This window comes from Macaca thibetana, chromosome 11, assembly GCF_024542745.1.
Source record: "Macaca thibetana thibetana isolate TM-01 chromosome 11, ASM2454274v1, whole genome shotgun sequence".
Classification (NCBI taxonomy): domain Eukaryota; kingdom Metazoa; phylum Chordata; class Mammalia; order Primates; family Cercopithecidae; genus Macaca; species Macaca thibetana.
In genome coordinates, this window is record NC_065588.1 from 18298441 (window position 1) to 18322329 (window position 23889).

Genomic DNA, 23889 nt, shown 5'->3' on the forward strand with positions numbered 1-23889 from the left:
AGAGTTCTGCTCTTGTTACCCAGGCTGGAGTGCGACAGCACGATCTCACATCACTGCAACCTCCGCCTCCAGGTTCAAGCGATTCTCCTGTCTCAGCCTCCCGAGTAGCTGGGATTACAGGCATGAGTCACCATGCCTGGCTAATTTTGTATTTTTAGTAGAGACAGGGTTTCTCCATGTTGGTCAGGCTGGTCTTGAACTCCCAACGTCAGGTGATCTGCCCACCTCGGTCTCCCAAAGTGCTGGGATTAGAGATGTGAGCCACCATGCCCAGCCTGTTTCTTATTTATCTCAAAATTTTAAAAATACAGAAATATATTTGTTTCTTTTATGTTTCTATAATTATAACTCATAAGTTATAAAACTATTCAAAATTTATAAGTGCATGATTTTTCCTATTTTATTGCATTGGCTATGATCTCTAGAATTATGTTTTCATGGTCCTAAATTAAGTTTAAAATTTAATATTTTATTATGTTGTTAAGTAATGGTTTCTAGTTGTGGGAAGAAAAGTTTGTTTTATTATTAATTTTTAAATAATACAATAAAATTAATAATACAGTATATCAAATGTAGATACTTTTATCCTTTGTCTCATTCATGTTATATAATTATTTTTGTGGATTTTCTAATATGACTCTCTAAGAATACTGCTTCCCCACTCAGTAGAAAAAGTTGCAAGTTGGCTCAGAATGCTTCTATTTGATAAGCTCTGTCCCATGTCTATTACAATGGTTTCAGTATGTAGTTTTCCTTTGTTTTTTCTTTTTTCTTTTCTTTCTTTCTTTCTTTCTTTCTTTCTTTCTTTCTTTCTTTCTTTCTTTCTTTCTTTCTTTCTTTCTTTCTTTCTTTCTTTTTTTTGAGACAGAGTCGCTCTCTGTTGCCAGGCTGGAGTGCAGTGGTGTAATCTCGGCCCACTGCAACCTCTGACTCCCTGGTTCAAGAGATTCTCCCGCCTCAGCCTCCCGAGTAGTTGGGATTACATGCACACACCACCACGCCCAGATAATTTTTATATTTTTAGTAGAGATAGGGTTTCACCATGTTGGCCAGTATGGTCTTGATCTCCTGACTTCATGATCTACCCGCCTCAGCCTCCCAAAGTGCTAGGATTACAGGCATAAGCCACCACACCCAGCTGCTTGGGATTTCCTTTGTGTGTTCAGAATGTAGTCATCAGAATGGAGGAAAACTTTTTTTTTTCCCATAAAACAGTCACACCATCAGAGATTGGAAGAAAATAATACTAGAAAAACTAAGATAAGAAATGGCCAATACAATTGTTATGGTTTGACTCTGTCTCCACCCAAATCTTATATTGTAGCTCCCTTAATTCCACCTGCTGTGAGGGACCCAGTGAGAGATGGTTGAATCATGGGAGCAGGTCTTTCCCGTGCTATTCTAGTGATAGTGAATGGGTCCAATGAGATCTGATAGTGTCAAAAATAGAAGTTTCTCTACACAAGCTCTCTTTGCTTGTTGTCATCCATGTAAAATGTGACTTGCTCCTCCTTTTCTTCTGCCATGATTGTGGGACTTCCCCAGCCACATGGAACAGTAAGTCCATTAAACCTCTTTCTTTTGTAAATTGCCCAGTCTTGGATATGTCTTTATTGGCAATGTGAAAACAGACTAATGCAGTGAAATGGTACCAGTAGAGTGGAGCGCTGCTGAAAAGATACCCCAAAATCTGGGGGTGACTTTGGAACTGGGTAGCAGGCAAATATTGAAACAGTTTGGAGAACTCAGAAAAAGACAGGAAAATGTGGTAAAGTTTGGAACTCCCTGGAGACTTGTTGAATGACTTTGACCAAAATGCTGATAATGATATGGACAATGAAATCCAGTGTGAAGTGGTCTCGATGGAGATAAGGAACTTGTTGGGAACTGGAGCAAAAGTGACTCTTATTATGTTTTAGCAAATACACTGGTGGCATTTTGACCCACCCTAAAGATTTTTGGAACTTGGAACCTGAGAGAGATGATTTACGGTATCTAGTGGAAGAAATCAGTAAGCAGCTATGCATTCAAGATTTGACTTGGGTGCTGTCAAAGGCATTCAGTTTCAAAAGGGAAACAGAGCATAAAAATTTGGAAAATTTGCAGCCTGACAATGCAATAGAAAAAAAAAAAAAAAAAAAAACCAAAACATTTTCTAAGGAGAAATTCAGGCATGCTGCCGATATTTGCATAATTTACAATGAGCGTAATGTTAATCACCAAGACAGTGGGGAAAATGTCTCCAAGGCATGTCAGAGACCTTTGTGGCAGCCCCTCCCATCACAGGCCCTGAGACCTAGGAGGAAAAAGTGGTTTCATGGACCAGGCCCAGGGTCCTCCTGCTGTGCGCAGCCTAGAAACTTAGTTCCCTGAATCCCAGTCACTTCAGCTGTGGCTGAAAGCAGCCAACATAGAGCTCGGGTTGTGGCTTCAGAGGTGCAAGCCTCAAGCCTTGCCAACTTCCACATGGTGTTGAGCCTGTGAGTACATAGAAGTCAGTAATTGAGGTTTGGAAACCTCCACCTAGATTTCAGAAAATGTGTGGAAATGCCTGGATGCCCATGCAGAAGTTTGCTGTAGGGGCAGGGTGCTCATGGAGAACCTCCATGAGGGGGGTCAGAGGCCCCACAAAGAGTCCCTACTGGGGCACTGCCCCGTGGAGCTGTGAGAAGCAGGCCACCATCCTCCAGACCCCAGCATGGTACATCCACTGACAGCTTGCGCCATGTGCAGGGAAAAGCCGCAGACACCTAGCACTAGCATGTGAAGGCAGCCAAGAGGGAGGCTGTAACCTGCAAAGCCACAGGAGCAGACCTGCCCAAGACCATGGGAACCCACATCTTGCATCAGTGTGACCTGGATGTGAGACTTGGAGTCAAAGGGGAGATCATTTTGGAGCTTTAAGATTTGCCTGGCCCACTGGATTTCGGAATTGCCTGGAGGCTGGAGCCCCTTCATTTTGGCAAATGTCTCCCATTTGGAATGACTGCATTTACCCAATACCTGTACTCCCAATGTATCTAGGGAGTAACTAACTTGCATTGATTTTACAGGTTTATAGGCAGAAGGGACTTGCCTTGTCTCAGATCAGACTTTGGACTATGGACTTTTAAGTTAATGCTGAAATGAGTTGAGACTTTGGGGGACTGTTGGGACAGCATGACCGGTTTTGAAATGTGAAGATATGAGATTTGGGAAGGGCCAGTGGCAGAATTATATGATTTGGCTCTGTGTCCCCACCCAAATCTCATCCTATAGCTCCCATAATTCCCACATTTTGTGAGAGGGAGCCGGTGGGAGATGATTGAATCATGGGGGCAGGTCTTTCCTGTGCTGTTCTTGTGTTAGTGAATGGGTCTCATGAGAATTAATGGTTTTAAAAACGGGAGTTTCTGTTCACATGTTCTCTCTTTGCCTGCTGCCATCCACATAAGTGTGCCTTATTCCTCCTTACCTTCTCCCGTGATGTTGTGGCCTCTCCAGCCATGTGGAACTGTAAGTCCAATAAACCTATTTTTCTTTGTAATTTACCCAGTCCTGGGTATGTCTTAATCAGCAGTGTGAAACAGACTAATACAACAATTATTACCATACGTATTGAAAAATGAACTATCTAGAAATAAGAAAAATTGGAATCTAGAAATTTTTGTCATTTATCTTCCTTTCAACACCTTAAAGTCACACTCATGAACATTTTCAAACTGTCTCCATCAATAAATTTCACATTACATTTTACTTCTACAACCAAAATACTTTTACAATCATCATAGAAAGTACATATTCTTTTAGATTTCTTTTCTTACAATTTTGGTCACCTTTTCAACTGTTTTACATGTATATCATTGTAGAATACAAATATTAAGGGAAAAATAAGAACAATAAACACTGTTATACATTCTTGTTTTCTGTATACTTCCTTTCTCCTTTCATTTACAGGTTATTTCCGAGCCAGTTATATGAAATTTTGATTCCTTTTAAGAAGTTCCATAACTGTAACTATACTATTCTACTAAAAATTTCATTTTAACTACCGACACCACTGACTTAACACGAATTTGGTTTTAAAGAAAACTTTGGTTTTTTGTTTGTTTGTTGTTTTGTTTTATTTATTTTTTTAAAATCAGGACTGTTTAATCACTCGTAGCTTCTTAAGTTGGACTAGTGATTATTCTTATTAATATATTTGCACATTTACGTACACTTTGAGGAAACGTTGAAAACAAGTATGCTACGTAATTCATAGGGTCATATGACAGCTTTAAAATGTCATGTCTTAGATATTGCCATTAAAATTCAATTCAAGTCTTCAGGAGAGTTGATTAAATAAAATGAATTAAAATTAATATGGTTTGCAGATGGCTTGGCATATAGTAAATGCTCAATAAGTGGCAGCAATTATAAATAATTTAGGGTGGGAAATAATACTGTAATTCCCCTGGATATATGAGTTCCTGTAATCAGATGCAGTTTACAGTTGTGTTCTTGTCTTCTAAAAATGTTTGAGACTATTTAAAATGTAAAATCTGTTAGTAGACTTGATAGATGTTAAAAGTCACTACAGAAAGTTAAAAAGTAAAATAAATCATATTCTTAATAATACTGAGAAAACTTTGTGGTATTATTGATTATTCTTTTTCTCTTTCTTGGCTTTAGATATATTTCTAATCAGGTAAATGTATCCCATCCATCCATTCATTCATCCAACTTTTATTAAGTGATGACAATATGATAGTACTTGGTCTAAATGATATGAGCAGGCCTGTCTGAACTTGCCTTTTTTTGGTCACGAGTGTCCTTCAAAATAATTCAATTCTCTCTTATTCTTCATCCATGCCTCTTCCTTCATTCCTTCTTTACTGCAAAAACTTCCCTAGTAAAGAATAAATATTGATAACCTTATGTATGCCTTCTTTCAGAATATGATCTGTAAACTCTGAATTTGTCCAGCATGGCTAAATTATAAAGTTAAGATTTTGTATTTCATAAATTAATTAAATGATGTTGAAACCTTTCTGATTAAAAATCAGTACAGGTGAACATTTTATTTCAACCTAGTACAAACATTTCTCACTTTCTTTTTCCCTTCCTCCAGCTATACATGCCCCCTGCAAATGTGCCATTTCTCCTGTTCATTCTATTCATCTTTTATGCTGTTCATTAAAATGTTACATTTTATACCCAGTATTGTTCACACTCTACAAGGTTTTTATCACTTAGATAAAAGCAATCTACTTGATGCACAGCTGGTTTCCAGTATGATCTAATTGCTTTTGTGATATGACTAAGACACCTAATGCCACACAGAGCACTGCTGAGCTTTTTCACATATGTAAATTAAATTACTTGTAGATGAACTTGTTTTATAACATATGTCTGAAAAGAGTTTCAGTTCATTTAGTCAGATACCTAACATCAAATCCTACTGAAAATGTGCCTGCAATGACTACATATTTTTCATTTTATATCTCATATTCCTGATTTATTTGAGTTTCTTATCACATATCTCTAATCCATAATATTTTAATGAATACAAATGTTTTAAACGTTCATACCAAATTTCATACCTTCATCTTCGTGGTTTCTATTTTCCATTCCAATGTACTAATCAAAATTTGTAATCAAAGGAGTTTAACTGAGCTATACTTTTATTTGGCTTCCATAGCTATTTTATTATTGATGTATGACATATCATTTAGAGTCCATGAATGTATAATTTGGAAAATTAGCTGTTTGGTTTTAATTTTACATCCCTCCACCACTTTCAAGATATCACATGCTGTCATCTTGCTCTAGATCATGTCTATTATCACTTTTAAATTTAAAATTTTCAAGTTATACATTTTTATTAAATGCCTGCATGTTTTTTACTTGAGTGAAAATTGTTCAGCTTACAAGGTATTTTGGGGGTAAAATGAGACACATGGAGTAGCAATGAAATAAAATCATGGCTCTAAAATTTTCACATAATTTCCTTCGTCTTTCATTTTAGAAATTGAGGTTTTATTTTAAAAGCATGTTTACTACATCCATGACTTTGTATTATCTTTGTCTAATGAAATATCAAGCAGAAACACGGGTCGGATGGGAACCAGTGGGAAAGAGCCATTTTACAAATAAAGCGAAATAAAACTACTGAAAAAGCACTTAGTTCTAATATTTAAAATTAAGAGCCTGCATTGTTAGTGGGAAACAAAAAAAACCACATTTATAGAAGTGTAAAACCCTTTCTATACAAAATTAGCTTATTTTACCCATATTTAAATGGACATATATTTCACACAATTATTCCATCCTATCAATGCAAGCATATGACATATTTGCTTGTAATTTACAAAAAAGGAGGTAACTATAAGAATTGATTATTTTAGCATAAAATCACTTAATGTAAGTTTTCAAGTTTTAAGAAGTGTAAAAATGTCTGAACTATGTGTAACAATAGAATAAATTAGATACTAATGAGTATTGGAAGCAATCAGATAGTCTAAGCAACTAAAATGGAACTAAAGATAGATCAAGAATATTGGTGAGAAAGAGGCACAATTAGAAATTAGATAAGAACAAACTACCATAGGATACATCCAGTAGAAGTACCGGATGAGAAAGTCCAGTAGGGTATAATCACCATTAAAGAGCATAGAATAAATATGTTACATTTCTGCATTCTGAATGTAAAGCAAAGTTTTTAGAAATATTTAATAAATATGCAAAATGTAGTAATGACTGAAAGAATTCAGTCAACCCATATTCCAAACTATTTGCTTTATTTTAAAAATCATTTGCCAGAAATAGTGGCTCATGCCTTTAATCCCAGCCCTTTGGGAGGCTGAGGTGGGTGGATCACCTGAGGTCAGGAGTTCAAGACCAGCCTGACCAACATGGAGAAACCCCATCTCTACTAAAAATACAAAATTAACTGGGCATGGTGGTGCATGCCTGTATTCCCAGCTACTCGGGAAGCTGAGGCAGGAGAATCGCTTGAACCTGGTAGGCAGAGGTTGCGTTAAGTCGAGATCGCATCATTGCACTCCAGCCTAGGCAACAAAACTCCATCTCAAATAAATAAATAAAAACAAATAAATAAAAATGATTCACAAGAGATACATGGGAACCAAAAATTATAGAGAACATACATGAGAATAACAATGTTTAAAATAATCCATATAGATATTGAGATTAAACCATGTTCTAAAAGTAACCCTTTCTGTGTTGAATACAACATGAGACTACTAAAGTAGTTTAAATCTGCGAGAGTGGCATAAATTTCCCATTGTATATCTAGTGATAATCTATGAAAACAGAGAATATAGATTAAACAAGATAGAGGTAAGTTCAGTGTAATCATAAAGCAATTAAATTATTCATCTATGTAGATACTCTCACCTCTTCTAAAGTCTCTTTTAGGACTGTAAATATATACAACATTATACAGATAGCATTTCTTTTTAAGTTATATTTGTACGTGGTAAATATTTTACAAAATATTTTAATCAGACAGCTGAATGTTTAATTGTCCTCTAGATCAGTCCAGCATTGATCTTAAAAAGAACTGATGATGATTATGATGTGCTAGATTTCTCAGTTTACTATTGGTATGCTTTAGCTGTGTCCCCACCCAAATCTCACCTTGAATTGTAATAATCCCCATGTGTCAAGGGTGGGGCCAAGTGGAAATAACTGGATTGTGGGAGGGTTGGTGTTCTCTGATACTGTTCTTGTGGTAGTGAATAAGTCTCATGAGATCTGATGGTTTTGTAAATGGGCGTTTCCCTGCACAAGCTCTCTTGCCTGCTACCATGTAAGATGTGCCTTTCTTCTCCTTTGCCTTCAACCATGATTGAGGCCTCCCCAGCTACATGGAACTGTGAGTCCATTAAAACTCTTTTTCTTTATAAATTACACAGTTTTGGGTATGTTTTCATTAACAGTGTGAGAACTGACTAATACATCTATTCAATTAAATAATAATAATTTTCATGTTTAATATACATAGATATGAGTGGTTTGTCAGTATAAGCAAGAGAATTTTAAAAGATAAGAGCAATGACTGAATTATTACATACATTATTGCTTCAATTCTGATTTTTAAAGGCAAATAGTATTTTGGTTTATGTATAATACAGTTGTAAGTAAATCCAAAAAGCACTGAATGATGCCCCACTATAAGCAGAGAGTCTTCTAATACATAGCAGACTATAAAAGAAACATCCCAGAGGCCGGGCACGGTGGCTCATGCCTGTTATCCCAGCACTTTGGGAGGCTGAGGCGGGCAGATCACGAGGTCAGGAGATCGAGGCCATCCTGGCTAACACTGTGAAACCCCATCTCTACTAAAAATACAAAAAGTTAGCTGGGCGTGGTGGCAGGTGCCTGTAGTCTCAGCTACTCGGAAGGCTGAGGCAGGAGAATGGCATGAACCTGGGAGGCAGAGCTTGCAGTGAGCTGAGATCGCACCACTGCACTCCAGTCTGGGCGACAGAGCGAGATTCTGTCTCCAAAAAAAAAAAAAAAAAAAGAGAGACATCCTAGAATATTAAGGTGTATAAAATCTAGTTGAAGAAGTAACATATAGTATAAAAGAGACCAGAAACTCCATGGCACAGGATCTATAATTGTAATGAATATGATGATAAAGATGTGTGTGTGTGTGTGTGTGTGTGTGTGTGTTGGAGAGCTGTCAAAAAAGGCTTCTTAGATTAGTACTTGAAATGAGTAGCTTTATCAACTGAAGCAGACAGTGAAAACTGTAAAGTTCTCCTGGGAAATGAGGCAACAAAAGTAAGGCATTGGGCTATGAAGTAGCTTGGGATGTCTAGGCTAAAAGCAATTTTGTGCTGTTGAAAAAGAAAAGAGAGTCAGTCAAAATGAATTTGAGAAGGCCTGCAGGATCCGACTCTTTTCAGGTGTGGCAGTGTATGCTATTTGAGGAGTGTAGAATTTAGGAAATGGGAAGGTTATGATAAAGTTCAAACAGAGGATAACATGCTTGTATTTAATTTTTAGCATCACAATTCTGGAATAAGTATGGAAAAGTGGACTTAGCACTTCATTTCCAGTATCTGACAGACTAAGAGTTATCCAAACAACTTTCTCCATTGATACAACCATAGTGTCAAATAAAATATAATAAAAATATAACATTGTTAACAAACAAGAACAATAATTTTGAAAGAGAAAAATGAGGATATTCTAGAGATAAGCAAGTGTTAGTGCCAACTTAAGCCCTAAGTATAGTGTAGTTACCAAAAAAAAAAATAGTCTTGAGTTGTTACCTAGGTAATACCAAAGGACAGATGACAGGAGATAAGTATTTAGCTTTCACTTTTGTGTATGATGGAGTAGTTTGAATCTAACTGATCTTCAATTTAGGAACAGTTACAAAAGCAGAGAGGGGGCACATAGCTACTTGATGACACTGGGGAGCAATTAGGAAATGGAGTTAGGAAACAGAGTGACTGTAATACTTGAAACAAGATAAACATACAATAGGCTCCACATTGATCCCCATTTGTCCTTGAGGTGACCTTCCAGTTTCTTCCATTCGAGTGACACAAACAGAGATGAGTGATCTTGTTGGTCTGAGGAGACAACAGTTTGGAATTCCCAGGTGCCAGAAGACTTGGAAATCAGACAGCAAAATCCTGAGGCACCAGGACCAGAAGCTTGACATTTGGAGAATACATCAACTATTTGTATTTAACCTATGTCTAAGAATTAGAGGAAAGTTTTCTCTGGAGTCAACAGAGTGATTAGAGGTAGTTACAACAGAATCCAGCTGTGCCGTTCACCATCAGCATGTCAGAGGTATTGTTTCCTGTAGACCTTACTTGGACCTTATGGGAAGTTGTCAAGAGGTCATTTAGGAGGGTTTTCTTCCAGAGGAAGTGTCCTCAACCTAAAGAAGAGAATCACTGGAAGCATAGTAGTAAAAGAGCATTCCAGAGGCTGTGCATTGTCCTTTAAAACTATAAGAATGTTTCTGACACTAGAGACTAACTTCCAAAAATTGGAAAATATCGCCACACACACAAAAAAAACAGCTTTAAATACCCGTGAGGCCTGGAGAACTCCAATATCCAATCACAAGGTGATTGAGGCACTTTCTGTTCCACACTTTTCCACTCTCGCTACAATTCCCTCTCACTCTGCTTGGACTCTGCCATGTAAGAAGTCTCACTATCCTGTGGCCTCTATGCTGAAGAGGAAACATATAAGCTCCTCAGTTAACTGCCCACCAAATTTTTAGCCAACAGCCAAGATTAATGGCAAGCCCTACAGGTGAGTCATCTAGGATACGTATCTAGCATAGTGGGCTCTAAATTACTGCAGCCTCAGCTACCGTCTGACTACAATGACTGAGATATCAAATACATGAACAGTGCAGGCAAGGCTTCTCCAAATGTATGACCTATAAAATCATGCACAAAACAATATAGTTTTTTAATCACTAATTTTTCGAGGAATTTTTTGTATATCAGTAGTAATTAGAACAAGAAATCTCTGATCATCTGGATTATTCAGGAAACATTTGCTACCCATTGATGTTAAAGTTAGTCATATGATTCACTCTGGCCAAAGAAAGGATGTGAAATGAGCTTGTACATTGGATTTTGCTTTCTTGCATCTCTGACTTTGTAATGAGAAAACAGTTGTGCCCCTTTCGATTGGACCACAGAATTAACACATTAGTAGCAGCAAGGACCCAAGTCCAAGCAGACATACAGCCTGAAACACAGCTACCTATTTGATGCAAGTCTGCAGACATTAATAGTAATTCCTTACTGTTTTATTTCAATGAGATTATGTGATTGTTAGGCAGGATTTTTGCAACAATAGTTGACTGGTAACAGAACTCAATCTGAAAACAATATACATGTATTATTTGGAGTGGAGTTGAAAATCAGATGGGGGAAAACTATGGGTCAGTTAAGGTAATGAAGCAATGATGACTTAAAGCTTGTGATTTGGGAAGGTTCCTACAAGAATTGTATCTACCTTTAAAAACTTACAACTTCTTCTTTGAAACAAAGGAAAGAAAGCAGTGATTCCAGAAAGCGAGACAGCTATGAAAGAGAGCTGGGTTTCTAGGATAAAGGTTATAGACTGCGCATGATCACAGGAAACTATTGATACACATTTTAAACTTACCCGGAGAAGATATTACAATTCATGGCAAGCAAAATATACTGGAGACTCTAGCTAGTGACCTCATCTACATTCCGCTAGCTATTACATTTTTCTATTGGAAAGGTACATATTGTTGTAGCTCACAGACATGAAGCCTGATCTCATGTGGACTCTCCAACCTCCTCTTTATCTTAATTAAGGCAAGAAACTCTACTCTTTCCCTACTTTTGTAAGGTCAGAATATAGGCTGCATAACCATATTCTGTAACCAGTAATTGAACACATTTGTGTTATAATTATCCAGCACTAGTTTTAAAACTGACCATTAGACAGTCATAACTGTATTATGTGAGGTCTTTGCTACCATTAACAGATTGTAATTTCATTATTTGAAAGGGTAGCTTGATTTTAAGAGTAGTTGTCCTGAGAGAACTATTTTTTATTTTTACTTCTTAAACAAGTCTTGGGATTCTCCTATGCTAAGAAATAACAGATCCTCTCTTAAATATGAAAGATGGCTTGAATGACCCATTTGTAAATGTTTGTGTTCAACTATAAAATACTTCCATTTGCAAGAGCTCAGACGGCTGCCCCTGACTAATCAAAACTTAATTGTAGTAAAACTGAATATGCTAATTTTTTATTTTTGCATGTTAATTTTCATAGTAACACTACATAAATACCATGTTTTTACTTTAGGGCCTTTTATACCGACAGGGACTACGAGACGGTTAATTTGGTTTTGTAAAATAAGTAGACCTTACCTAATAGGACTTATTCCAGTCTAAAATTTTCTATTACCTAATTTCCTTTTAACCTCATTTATGGGCCTAATTATCAGAAAAAATACACACGTAAAAAAATTTAGTGCAGCCTAAATTTAGTGCAGGGGTCTTAAATTATATTTGGATCAATATGAAAAAGCCACAAGAGAAAAAAAGAGATGGCCCTATGATGACAATAAAGATGGTTTCAGTGTGTTTTCATATTTATTATTTTGAAAACTTGGGATCATTTAATTAAGTCACCTTATCTTTTGCCTTAAATTCTTAAAAAGACAGCCATATTAATCCGGCCAAAGAATTACTTTGGAATTTTAAAAGTCCATTGATTTTTTTTCTTCTAAAATCTCTTCAATGAAATCTATCCTTGGAGAATTCTATAAAAAGAGCAAAAGATGTCTTTGCAGTCTTTCAGACACTTGGCAGCTTAATGACTCATTGTACTTATAAATGTCTCTGATTAGGCCCTTTTATTTTTATTCTGTAATTTAATTTATAACACTACATTTCACACAAAATTTTCTCATCCCTGCTACCTGATTTACTCACCACTAAGTGTCCACTTATGCAGCTGATAGTCTCAAAAACATCAGATATGTTTTCTCTGCTTGGCCTCTGATAATTTTCTATAATACATCTGTTCTTTCAAATGAACAGTGACGTGATTTTTTTGCATATAAGGTGTATTTAATATGGTGCGTGAAATCATTTAACTAAAAATCAAACTTCAGTTGCAGATGCACTGATATTGATAAATATTACTAAAGAATGACAGCAAATATTAAGTGTATCCCTTAAACACAATTTTATTTGGATCTTGTAGAGTGATGTAACATTGATGTGACTGTTTGTTTATTGGGGCATTAAAGTTTCCCAAAGCATAGTTTGTTATAGCAGATCAGAAAATGTGCAAATATGATTTTATATAGTATTATTTTTATTGAGTGTCCAAATATACTGAGTGTGCTTCAAACTGAAGCACGAGTTGCAATAGATATGAAATTATGACACAAATTGCCAGACCAAAATATAATTTTCCAAAGAATAGCTATGAGACTTGGTTCGAAGACCAGTCAGTTCACCTATAGCTGAACCCCCTCACCTATTTTGAGAAAATAAAATAATCAAAGAAATTTCACAAAGAAGTTTTCTCTGGTGAGGGCTTTTGCTTCACCTTTGAATCGGTTGTATGACTCCTACCTGGAAAATCTAGAGGACAACGAATGTTTCAGTGGCAGATCCAGGGAATACCATTGCCATGGGATAGTTCTGCACTCTAGCAGTTTTCAGACTGTTCCATAAATGTTTCCCAGGGATGAGAGTCTTGCACACCGGGGAGCAGAAGGAAGCTGTGACTCTTCATACCTGGGGACTGAGGAATGGGTCACAAATAATCAGCCACATCAAAAAACTTCAGGGGAGAGGGACCCAGCAGATATCCCTCCTGAAGGCCCGGAAGAGTTCTCTTTAACTATCTGCCAGACCCCAGAAGCTAGAAAGGACCTACAAATGAAGATTACCCCGTTACTTTCCCTCTCCTCCCTCCCTCTATGCTGGATGTGATGGAAGACAGAATTGAAGCTAGCTGTGGAGAATCCACCTGAAACACAAAATATATTACAAGATTTGCACAATTATCATATTAGTACAAATTCATTTTAATAAATGTCAGGGCTGGGACTTAACTGGAGCTTCAAATCAAATGAATAGTAATTTGCTTTTCATAAGGGTTTTGATTCAACAGCCATTGAGTATTAGCTTTTGAAAAGGAGCACTATGTCTTACATGTTTGTTCTTCCCCTGATTATGCCTAACATGAAATAGATCCACCTTTAAGTGTTTGGTAACTGATCCACTCATGGAGGCAAAATGTGGTTTAGAATAACTAAATATTCAAAATGGTAAAAGTTCACATTTCTAGTTTACATACATGCTATGAGGGAGGTTATTTTTCCCAGATTCAGAAAAGGAAATCAATGCTGAGAAACTTTAGTTTCCCCAAAACACATTTCTGGCAGAGCTAGAAGTGAACATTAGCTTGACTGACTTCAAAGGCTACCCCTTTTCCACCACATTGCATCAGGCATAGTGAGCCAAATTAATTAAATTACAAACCTACATATGCACGACTGTAGCGAATTAGAACAAAATCAAGCTGATTGTATAACATCCAGCTAGGTCCCCTTACAATATCTTTGATAAAACACAAAACCAAACACCAATGTCCTTCGGAGCTTACCCATTTGAGTGGCTTAAACAAAACTACGTTTTAATTTGTGTGGTTTGTTACAAAACCAAGAAAATTATGGAACTAATTTGCGTTACAATATTTGTAACAGACAGAATCCATTTATTCACATCTGTATTCACTGATTCATTAAGTATTTGTTAGGTCAGCTATGTGCCCAGCACATAGTTCTTTTCTCTAGAATTCAGCTGTGAACAAGATAAAAATCCCTCTTTTCATGTAACTTACATTTTTCTGGGAGAGGCAGACAATAATCATAAATAAATAAACAAGCAAATAAGATTTTTAAGTGGAATTCAACTTAATAAAAGTCTTCCATTTAATAGATATTTTCAAAAACAGAAAATCATATTTAAAAAAGTTTTAAAGCAGTTTTTTATTATAAAAGGGTTAAAAGTGTTGATTCATTGATTATATATATTTGATCTTACTGAGAGAAAAGTACTAAAAGACAGTGCCTTCATATTATTCATGGATACTAAAATACTTAATATTCTTAGCAGCAATATCTTAAAAGACCACAAGATGGTGACATTACTCTATACACACAAATCTTTGACTGAAACGGTATAAACCTTAAGTTTTTCCAAAGCAGAACCTAAAGGTTTTACTATTCTAAAAACAAATATAGGATTTCAAAAGCAACTGTTGCAATCATGTTAAATAATGATTTTCCTATTTATATTTTTTAAAATCTATGAGCTATTTTAAAACAGCACTATGACTAAATGAATCAACCAGAGATTTGGCAAACATTAAGGTTTCACTCTTAAAATTTGCTACACGAATTATGGTGGCTTGTCTGTTACATTCACACACAAATTTTTTTCTCATCGTGTATTTGCCTTTTTTTGGACTTCCTTTGGTTGTCCTCGATAACAAATTGTAGAGTGGTTAAGTAGTTAAGCATATATCAAAATAACAAAATATCTTCACATCAAAAGAGATTGTTACATTGATGGTTTCTGTTTATATTAAATTACTTGTTTCAGGATGATATTTATAATTGTCATCAGCTAAGAATTCCATTTAGAAAAACATTCCAAAATAAATATGTCTCCTCATTACATCGGATGTGTTCTTTTGTCTATTTATTGAATTGTCTGCATCAACTCTACATCCTACTTCACTCCTTACCTTCTCCTCTGAATCAGAAGAATCCCTTTCTGAGATGGTCCTAGGTCAAAATCTGACAATGGGAGACTCTCAGTTGAGATCTGCAAAGGAAAGAGATAAACCCTTTTTTTTTTTGCAAACAAGGGATATGGATAAGTAGCAAATGAGAGGTTTGCAGCAATATCCAAAACAATTTCTGTAAATCATGCATCTCAGTGCTTACAGGCACCTGGGATCTGCAGGTTTTCCCAAGATTGTTCAGGGTAATAACATTTTGTATGGGGGTTCTACAGATTTTGCATTTGAGGGTTGTAGGTAGCTGAAATCATTGCCTGCAATGTAATTTTTATAACCTCTAGCAGCAACTTTTCTGAACTTTACTCCCCAGTCCAGTTCAATGGATGCATAAACCTCTAATTTCCTGTATTACAGCCAAACTTCTTGGAATACATAAAGTGCATCTGCTTTCTGCATTTAACTCAGACTAATATACTACCATAAAATTCCAAAGAAGCAAAATGAGAACAGACCATTTGAAACTGTTTCTATGTTTAAATTACCAAACTTAAGTGCATAAGATGACATAACAATTTCAGAAGTATAGTTATAATAATAATCACAACCAACCCTTCTGTCAAAAACAAGCAAGGGACACAGATCCATAGTGGCTGTGAATTCCTGCTGGCAGTTCTGCAAGAGAGCTTTTCTGGATGATAAGGAGTGCTCCTTGGACTCCTATGCTTGTTTCCTGGGAGTCGTCTCTCAGTCCTTATTCTTTTGATTTTATTCTCTGGGTATTGTGTTTGTTGTTGTTGTTGTTGTTGTTGCTTTCTCTTCAGCTACATCTGAAAAGCAATGCTTCTTGCAAGTAGACATGTAGGAAACTTAGGCCATTGTACATCTTGAAGAAACACTCTTAATTCAGGCTGGTTGTGCTTTAGCAGTATAATCCTCTCAAACATTATTGAAATTTTGTCCATTTTATACATCTAAGTGTTGGAAATGTGCCAGGAGAAACACCCACAGTTATTTTCACGACAAGGCTCTGTCTAAAGTTATCAGGCTATCTTGGGTGAGCCAAACTCAGTCATTTTGCTTTGAGCCATTTTCTTCAACTGACACATTTACTGGGATCACGTTTATCCATTTAGAGTTTTTAATAAAGGGCATTATGAACACACCTTGAATTGAATTTTGCTTGTAGATTGCAACTTAATCAGGCTTTGTTGCTCAGAGTATTTTTAAATGAATCTTTAACTGTTTAGATATGCAGAGTTGTGTCTTTCAGTATTGCAAGATTATCTCTAACAAATTGCATTTTCTAATTATTCGAAGCTAAAGTATGAAAATACAGCTAAACTTTTATATTGTCTGGTATCCATAAACTTTGATATACTGTCTTTAATTATAATTATCATCTTTAGAGTCTACATACAAAGGTATATTGTTTTTATTATTGAATATATTATTTTGTTTAATACTTACAACTCTGTATTTTTTAATTCCTTTTTTGTCTTATTTTACTGGCCAGCAAACTCAGTACAATAATGAATGAAAATCATGTATTCTATATTCATTCAATATGTTACAGACAAAACTATCAAAGTGCCAGCATTAGATATGAGGTTGGCAATAGGTTTTCACACAAACATTTTATAAAGAAAGTTTCTCTCTGCTCATAGTTAAAACAAAACAAAAAAATTGATTGCCCAATATAAACTCAGCTTTCTCATTGATATATTATGCTTTTAAACATAGTATGATGAGAGTTTTTTAAATATTTTGTGAGGATATTTGCATTTCTATTTTAAAGTAAAATGGGCCTATGATGTTTACTTCTTGAAAAGTCCTTGTCGGGATATTGTATCAAGGTTTTGCTGCTCTCATTAATGAGTTAAAAAGCTGTCCCTCTTTTCCTATTCTATAAAACTCTTTAAGTTTGATATATTTTTTCCTTAAATGTTCAGTGCAATTCACTGGAAATGTCTTGAAATTTTTGAATTTTTGAAGATCTTACATTATGGTTTCATTCTGTATCAGTTTTTAAATCGAGATTTTCCCACCTCTTTTTATTTGTTTTGTTAAGTTCTATATTTAAATAAATGCACGTTTTATCTAACTTTCCAAATTTATTAACCTATACTTGTTCATACAATTATCTTTATAAATGAACACCCTTTGGTATGTCTGCTTTTATGCTCTTGATATTAATTTAAAAATGTTTTCTTTTCTCTCTTTTTCCAGATCTAGTGATCTGGAGGCTTATTAAGTCTTAGTGACTTCTTTTGAACCAAATTTTGCCTTATTTGATGTTTACTAGTTTGTGTTGTCTATTTCATTAATTTAATTCATTAATAATTTTATTAATTTTTTTCACTTTTACTAATTTATTCTCTTACCTTTATTATTTTTCTTCTTTTGTTTTCTTTGAGTACATTTTGCTGTTCATTTATATTGTTGACCTTCAGGTTTTCCTCTTTTCAAATATTTCTATTTTAGCTATATATTTCTGAAAGAAAGGAGTCAGAGGAAAAAGAGCTGTCAAAAATTAAGAGTGATGAGTTATGTAATAATGCTAAAGAGGTCAAGTAAGATAGTAAGAACTATGCAATGCACTTGATATTAAAAATTGCTGTGTATTCAGAAATATTTTAATGAGATAAATGATAATGATAATTCGATTATTGCTTCATCCATGATTAAATTCACTCCTTTTCTAGCAATCAAGCCTTGGCCCTAGATGGAAGATTCCAAAAGGTTATCAGTGGCCTCATTCAAAGCAAACCCTTGTCTCAGTAATGTTTGTTATCACCATATTTCTACTTTATTTGCACTAAATTGTTTGGCATAGAATTTTGTGATATAGAAAAGTAAATCAATATAATTTTCTGAGCATGTTGGGAATACTCTCAATAAAGCAACTCTAAATATATTTGGACTCTTTAAGTAAAAAATTTTATTTCTATGAATTAAAAATTCAGAATTATCTGTAATATTTTATGTGTGGGAATATTTATTGACTATGTTAAATCAAATTTCTAAACATATTAGAGTTTAAAATGCAATAATATCATATTAACAATTAAAATCTAGATGAATATTTAGGCGATATGTAAAAATCTTATAATGATCTATCTCTGTGATCTGAATGTGTCCTCTAAAATTCATATGTTGAAATTTGATTGCTAATGTAATGCAAATAAGTGAGGCCTTTAGGAGGTCGTTAAATCATGAGGGAAGAGTAATCATGGATGGAATTAAGGATTTTATTGAAAAATGTGAGGAAGTGGGTTTGCTACCTTTTGCTCTTCTGCCATGCAATGACAGAATGTTCATGCACTTTTGCCCTTTCCAGCCCTTTCAAACTGTATTTCTTACAGTTTGATATTGGGGGGAAAAAATCTTCATTTTCTTATCTCTTGCACATGTTCACAAGACATGTATAAACATATTCATCCCTACCTTGTTGATAATAAAAGTGAGAAAGCAAGAAAAAAACACCAAAATTCTCACAAATAGAACAAAAAATGCTAAAACTTATATACTAAAATATTTTACAGCTGCAAAAGAATTTTATGCAAACATTTAACAAGTATTTATTGATGTGCTATTGTGTGCTAGGTATTATTCTAAGTGCTGAGGACAATTAACAAAACATACACCATTTCTGTACTCTTATAATCTATGTTATAGTAAGCGAATATAGACTATATGAAGAAAAGAATAATCTGTTTATTTTTAAACGATACACAATGTAAAGAAACAAAGAAAGAAAAGAAGTACAGACTATTCCTACAATCTATGTTATGGTGAGGGAATATAGACTATATGTAAAAAGAATAGAATTTTTTTCTTTTAATGACACAATGTAGAGAAACAAAGAATGAAAGAGGTGCAGATTTGTGTGGCAGAGGTAGTGGAGGTGGCTAAATTAGAGTCCAACATTAAACCTTCACATCAATATTGGATCACAGAAACAAATTACATAAACTTAAACACAGTCTAATAATATTTATGTAAAGTTTTAAGCCTGCAATATTACACATATTTATAGAACATCTATGCAAAGGAAACAGAAATATATTGTAAAAATTTGAAAGCATTTATCGGGTTAGTAAGCACTGGATTCATGAGAGTGGTTACATGTCAGAATAACAAACTGTAGGATTGGGTTTACTTAAGGAAGACTTCAACTCTATCTGGGGTGTTTAACCTCTCCTCAAACAATATTTGAAGAAATGACATAATTATTAGATACTGCTGAGTGAAAGACATTAATATATGAGTGCTTATTACATTGTCCTCTTTTGTTTCAATATTTTGGTTGTATTGTGTTATAAAATTTTTATTAGCACCATGCTCTAGCTAACTGAACTAACCAGCCAAGCTTATTTTGTAATATAAACTTTAAAAGAACTAAATGTATGTATGCAGGTTTTTGGATAGGAGTGTGATTAGTAGTTTCTACTTGTTATTATACATTTTAAAGTTTATACAAAGATATGAATTGTTATTTCATTTGCGATCTCAAATTGATTGAACTAATGAGCTTCGAGGGGAGGTAAAGGGAGAACAGACAGTCCCATATGAACAAATCAGAACATTATAACCATAGTAGCACTAAACACTTGTATAATGCATACCATGTATGGTGTACTCTTTTCATTTTACTTTTGTTAACCCCTTTAAGTCCCACTGTAGCCTATGAGGTAAATGCTACTCATGTTCCAATTTTACAGGTGAGGTCATGGCAGAGCTGTGTATGTAAAGCACTCACTAAAATCTTTGGGAAACATTAATCACTAAAGAATGGTCATATTTATTATTGATACTGTCATTGTTGCTGGTGCCCAGATCATGTTTTCTTTAGCACTGATCTTTTGGTGTTGAAGCCCATTAAGGAAAACAAAGAATAATCAGGCTGACAGAATTGTAAAGGAAATATCTTTTATCTTCACCATAGATTCCTGATAGCTCATAAAATACGTAATTTCATTTGTCTTGATACGTGAAAAGAAAAAAATGTGTTCTTCTCTTGATTTTCACTAATACCTTTCCATATGTATCAGCTCCTGCACTACTACAGCCCAGCTCTTTTCCAATCCATTCTCCACACTGCCATCAAGTAGTTTTCTATCCTGTCAATCTCATTAACACTCTTCTTTTTAAAGCCTTGCAATTGCCTACAGGATAAATGTCAAGCACTTTTTCACAGCACACAAAGGTCTCCATGAATTTGTCTCAGACTTTCCCTTCAACTTTATTGTTCATGGATACCCTTTGAAAACTTCTACATCTGACGTATCAAAATCAGAAGTATATTGCTCAAATTTGTAATGCTATTTCATAACTTCCCGCCTTGGCAAATTTTGCTCTCTCTGCCTGAAAGTTATAAACACGTCTTTCTAAGCTTAGTTCAAGAGTCTCCCCTGGAAAATCTCAAAAATAGTTAATTAATTTTCTCCATTGTCACATGCTATATTTTGCATAGAAAAATATTTCGCACTTACAATAGTTTTTACTCAAAATTATTATCTATCTAAAGCAATAATTCAGTTTCCATGTTATGAGACACTATCACTATCTTTAGGAAAGAGAACATTTATTCTCATAGGTTTAAAAATGAAATATTTACTTTTCAAGTAAAAGAATGTCAACTTCTGCCTATATTAGGAGAAACAAAAGAGAATGTTTCAAAAAAATTATTGCTTCTCTGGCTTAACATGAGTGAGTGCTATGCACTGGTGACATAAAGATAAATAAGGAAGTCCTTTCCAATATTCTACAGTACGTAGAATGGCATTGAATTGTACTTACATGTAACTCATGAAAACGCATGCTGTTTTTAGGACCTAACATCCACGTAAATTATGACTCCACTATATCTTCAAACAACAATAAAACATTAGGCAGTATGCACTTTCAGTCAAGTTAACTGTATGTACATTATACTCCAAGACACTACCATACACGTAACAGTAATGGATAAATTATAAAAAGTTAAAAATTATAAAGATATGCAGTCAAAAACCAAAAGAAGTGCAAGACAAGGGTGGGAACTGAGCTCATTATTTCAAGCCATGCAATTCCTTAAATTATTTCTTATGAAATGAAGCCAGATAAAATTGCCATGTTCTTCTGCTATTGAAAATTATATGAAGATGCAAAATTTTCTAGTATCACTGTTGGACAGAAAATCAGAATTGTTAATCGAAGATTTCATTCTGCACTAGAATTCCTAAACAATTGAGTGCAGTCAACCAAAAACTAAAAGATATGCAGAGTTTAGAGAAAGTGAAAAGTCTCACTCCACTGAGCCTGAAAGAAAAAATTCCAAAATAAATAATCAAATCTAACAATCCAAAATACTAACACTTGAAAGTTGCATTCATGCCAGATAAAATGAAAATAACCAAAGTGTTTTAAAAGATAAAAACAGGAACAAGTATGTTCCGTCTGTAGAAAGCTAAATAAAAGAATTGCATCATTAAAGAATCAACTCCAAAAGTGAAACGATGGCAATTAAAAATGACATAAAAAGTTAATAGAGTGAATATCTAAAAAAATCAACATATTATCTCTAGAAGAAAAGCATTCAATAGAAGAGACGTGAACAAAGTCAAAAAATTAATAGAAGACAATGAGGAATTTTCTTGGTGTGAGTAATGAGAGACAAGTAAATTTTTAAAATATAAAGGAGCAGCTAAGAGACATAAAGGATAAATTGAGAGTCTTCAACTTTAATAGGAATCCAAGAAGCATGACCGAATGGTAGGAAATCATTTAAAGAAGCAAAAGCTCAGTGAAATACTTGAGTCTTGAGAGAAAACTTACATTCATCAGAAATTAAAAATAATCAATTATAAATGTAGATGGAGAAGAAAGTCAGATCGCCAAAAAGAAATTAGAGACAATTAGACTCTCAATATATTTATCAGCAATAAAAAATACTGGGAGACAAAAGTATGATATCCTTAATGTGCCAAAGAAAAATAACTTTCCACTGAAATTTCTAATTTTGGCCACACTAACATTCAAGAAGACTGATAAAGATATTTTCAGGTATTAAAAAAATGAGAAAATTGATAGTCCCCAAATTCACACTGAAAGACTAATGAAAATATATGCTTGCCCGGGCATGGAAGTTCATGCCTGTAATCCCTGCACTTTGGGAGGCCAAGGTGGGCAGATCATGAGGTCAGGAAATCGAGATCATCCTGGTTAACAGTGAAGCCTCATCTCTACTAAAAATACAAAAAAATCAGCCGACATGATGGCACGCGTTTGTAGTCCCAGCTACTCAGGAGACTGAGGCAGGAGAATCGCTAGAACCCGGGAGGTGGAGGTTGCAGTGAGATAAGATCACACCACTGCACTCTAGCTTGGGTGACAGAGCAAGACACTGTCTCAAAAAAAAAAAAAAGAAAAAGTTATATATATATATGTATACCCACACACATATGTGTGTATATATCTATATGCTTATATAAGAAGAAAACATCCAAGATAGACAGGAGTAGTCATATGAATATTATGATGTAAAATGGCAAAATAATTAGTTATTGATTTATGAAACCTAGCATAGCTAATCAGAAACTGAAAAATATAAATGATAAAACTAACATTCTAATTAGTACTACTAGGAAGGGAATGGTTCAGAGTTAAAGGACTGATGTTCCTTCTTTTTTTTTTTTTTTTGGAGACAGAGTCTTGCTCTGTCGCCCAGGCTGGAGTGCAGTGGTGCGATCTCAGCTCACTGCAAGCTCCACCTCCCAGGTTCACACCATTCTCCTGCCTCGGCCTCCCAAGCAGCTGGAACTACAGGCGTGCGCCACCATGCCTGGCTAATTTTTTGTATCTTTAGTAGAGAAGGGGTTTCACCATGTTAGCCAAGCCAGGATGGTCTCGATCTCCTGACCTCGGGATCTGCCCGCCTCAGCCTCCCAAAGTGCTGGGATTACAGGCGTGAGCCACCGTGCCCAGCCGATGTTTCTTGTCTTTTAAAGATGGGAAAGAATAATGTTGCAAGATTTTAAATTGTGTTAAAAAACTTAGTTATATATGTACATTCCACACTTAAAGCTAAGTATTGTAATAGATAAATACTCTATCACTTCTAAAACAACAGAAGCATGAGAAAGAGAGTGAGAATACATATTCTGTCCAACCAAATTTATAAAGCAAAAGAAAGTGATGAATTTAAAAAATAGAACTGGGAAATAAACACAAAATAAGTATGCGTTTTTGTGAATACACACACAAACAAATATAAACAAGTGGTATTTATCTATTTAAATAAGAAAATTAAAATAAAACTTCAGGCCTAATCTGAATCAAGACATATGATAAATCTACCTAAACAAGACGATATGGTAAATGTACATCTCACTGAAAAATATTCAGCAAAAAGTCCAGAAAAATAATTTTTGAAAGAGTCAATGTAAGAGCATATTACACAGATCAATTTAAAAAACTGACATATTAACCTTAAAATGAGGGTAAATTTAATGTAAAATCAGAGAAGTGAATAGACATAGCACATAACAATATAAAGCATAATTCAAACATTGTAGTGGGATCACTGGTGCTCACTGGTAGCTGGCGATCCTGTCTTTCTGG

General features: G+C 34.8%; 1 long non-coding RNA gene across 1 annotated transcript; it reads right to left on the minus strand.

Annotated features, from left to right (window-relative positions):
• Positions 1 to 4149: 4149 nt before the first annotated feature.
• On the minus strand, positions 4150 to 17917 carry LOC126931690 (uncharacterized). Its single transcript, XR_007717896.1, has 4 exons — positions 17670 to 17917; positions 15292 to 15371; positions 13107 to 13278; positions 4150 to 4870 (listed from the first exon to the last, which is right to left on the minus strand). It is a non-coding gene; the product is annotated as an uncharacterized LOC126931690 (long non-coding RNA).
• Positions 17918 to 23889: the final 5972 nt, after the last annotated feature.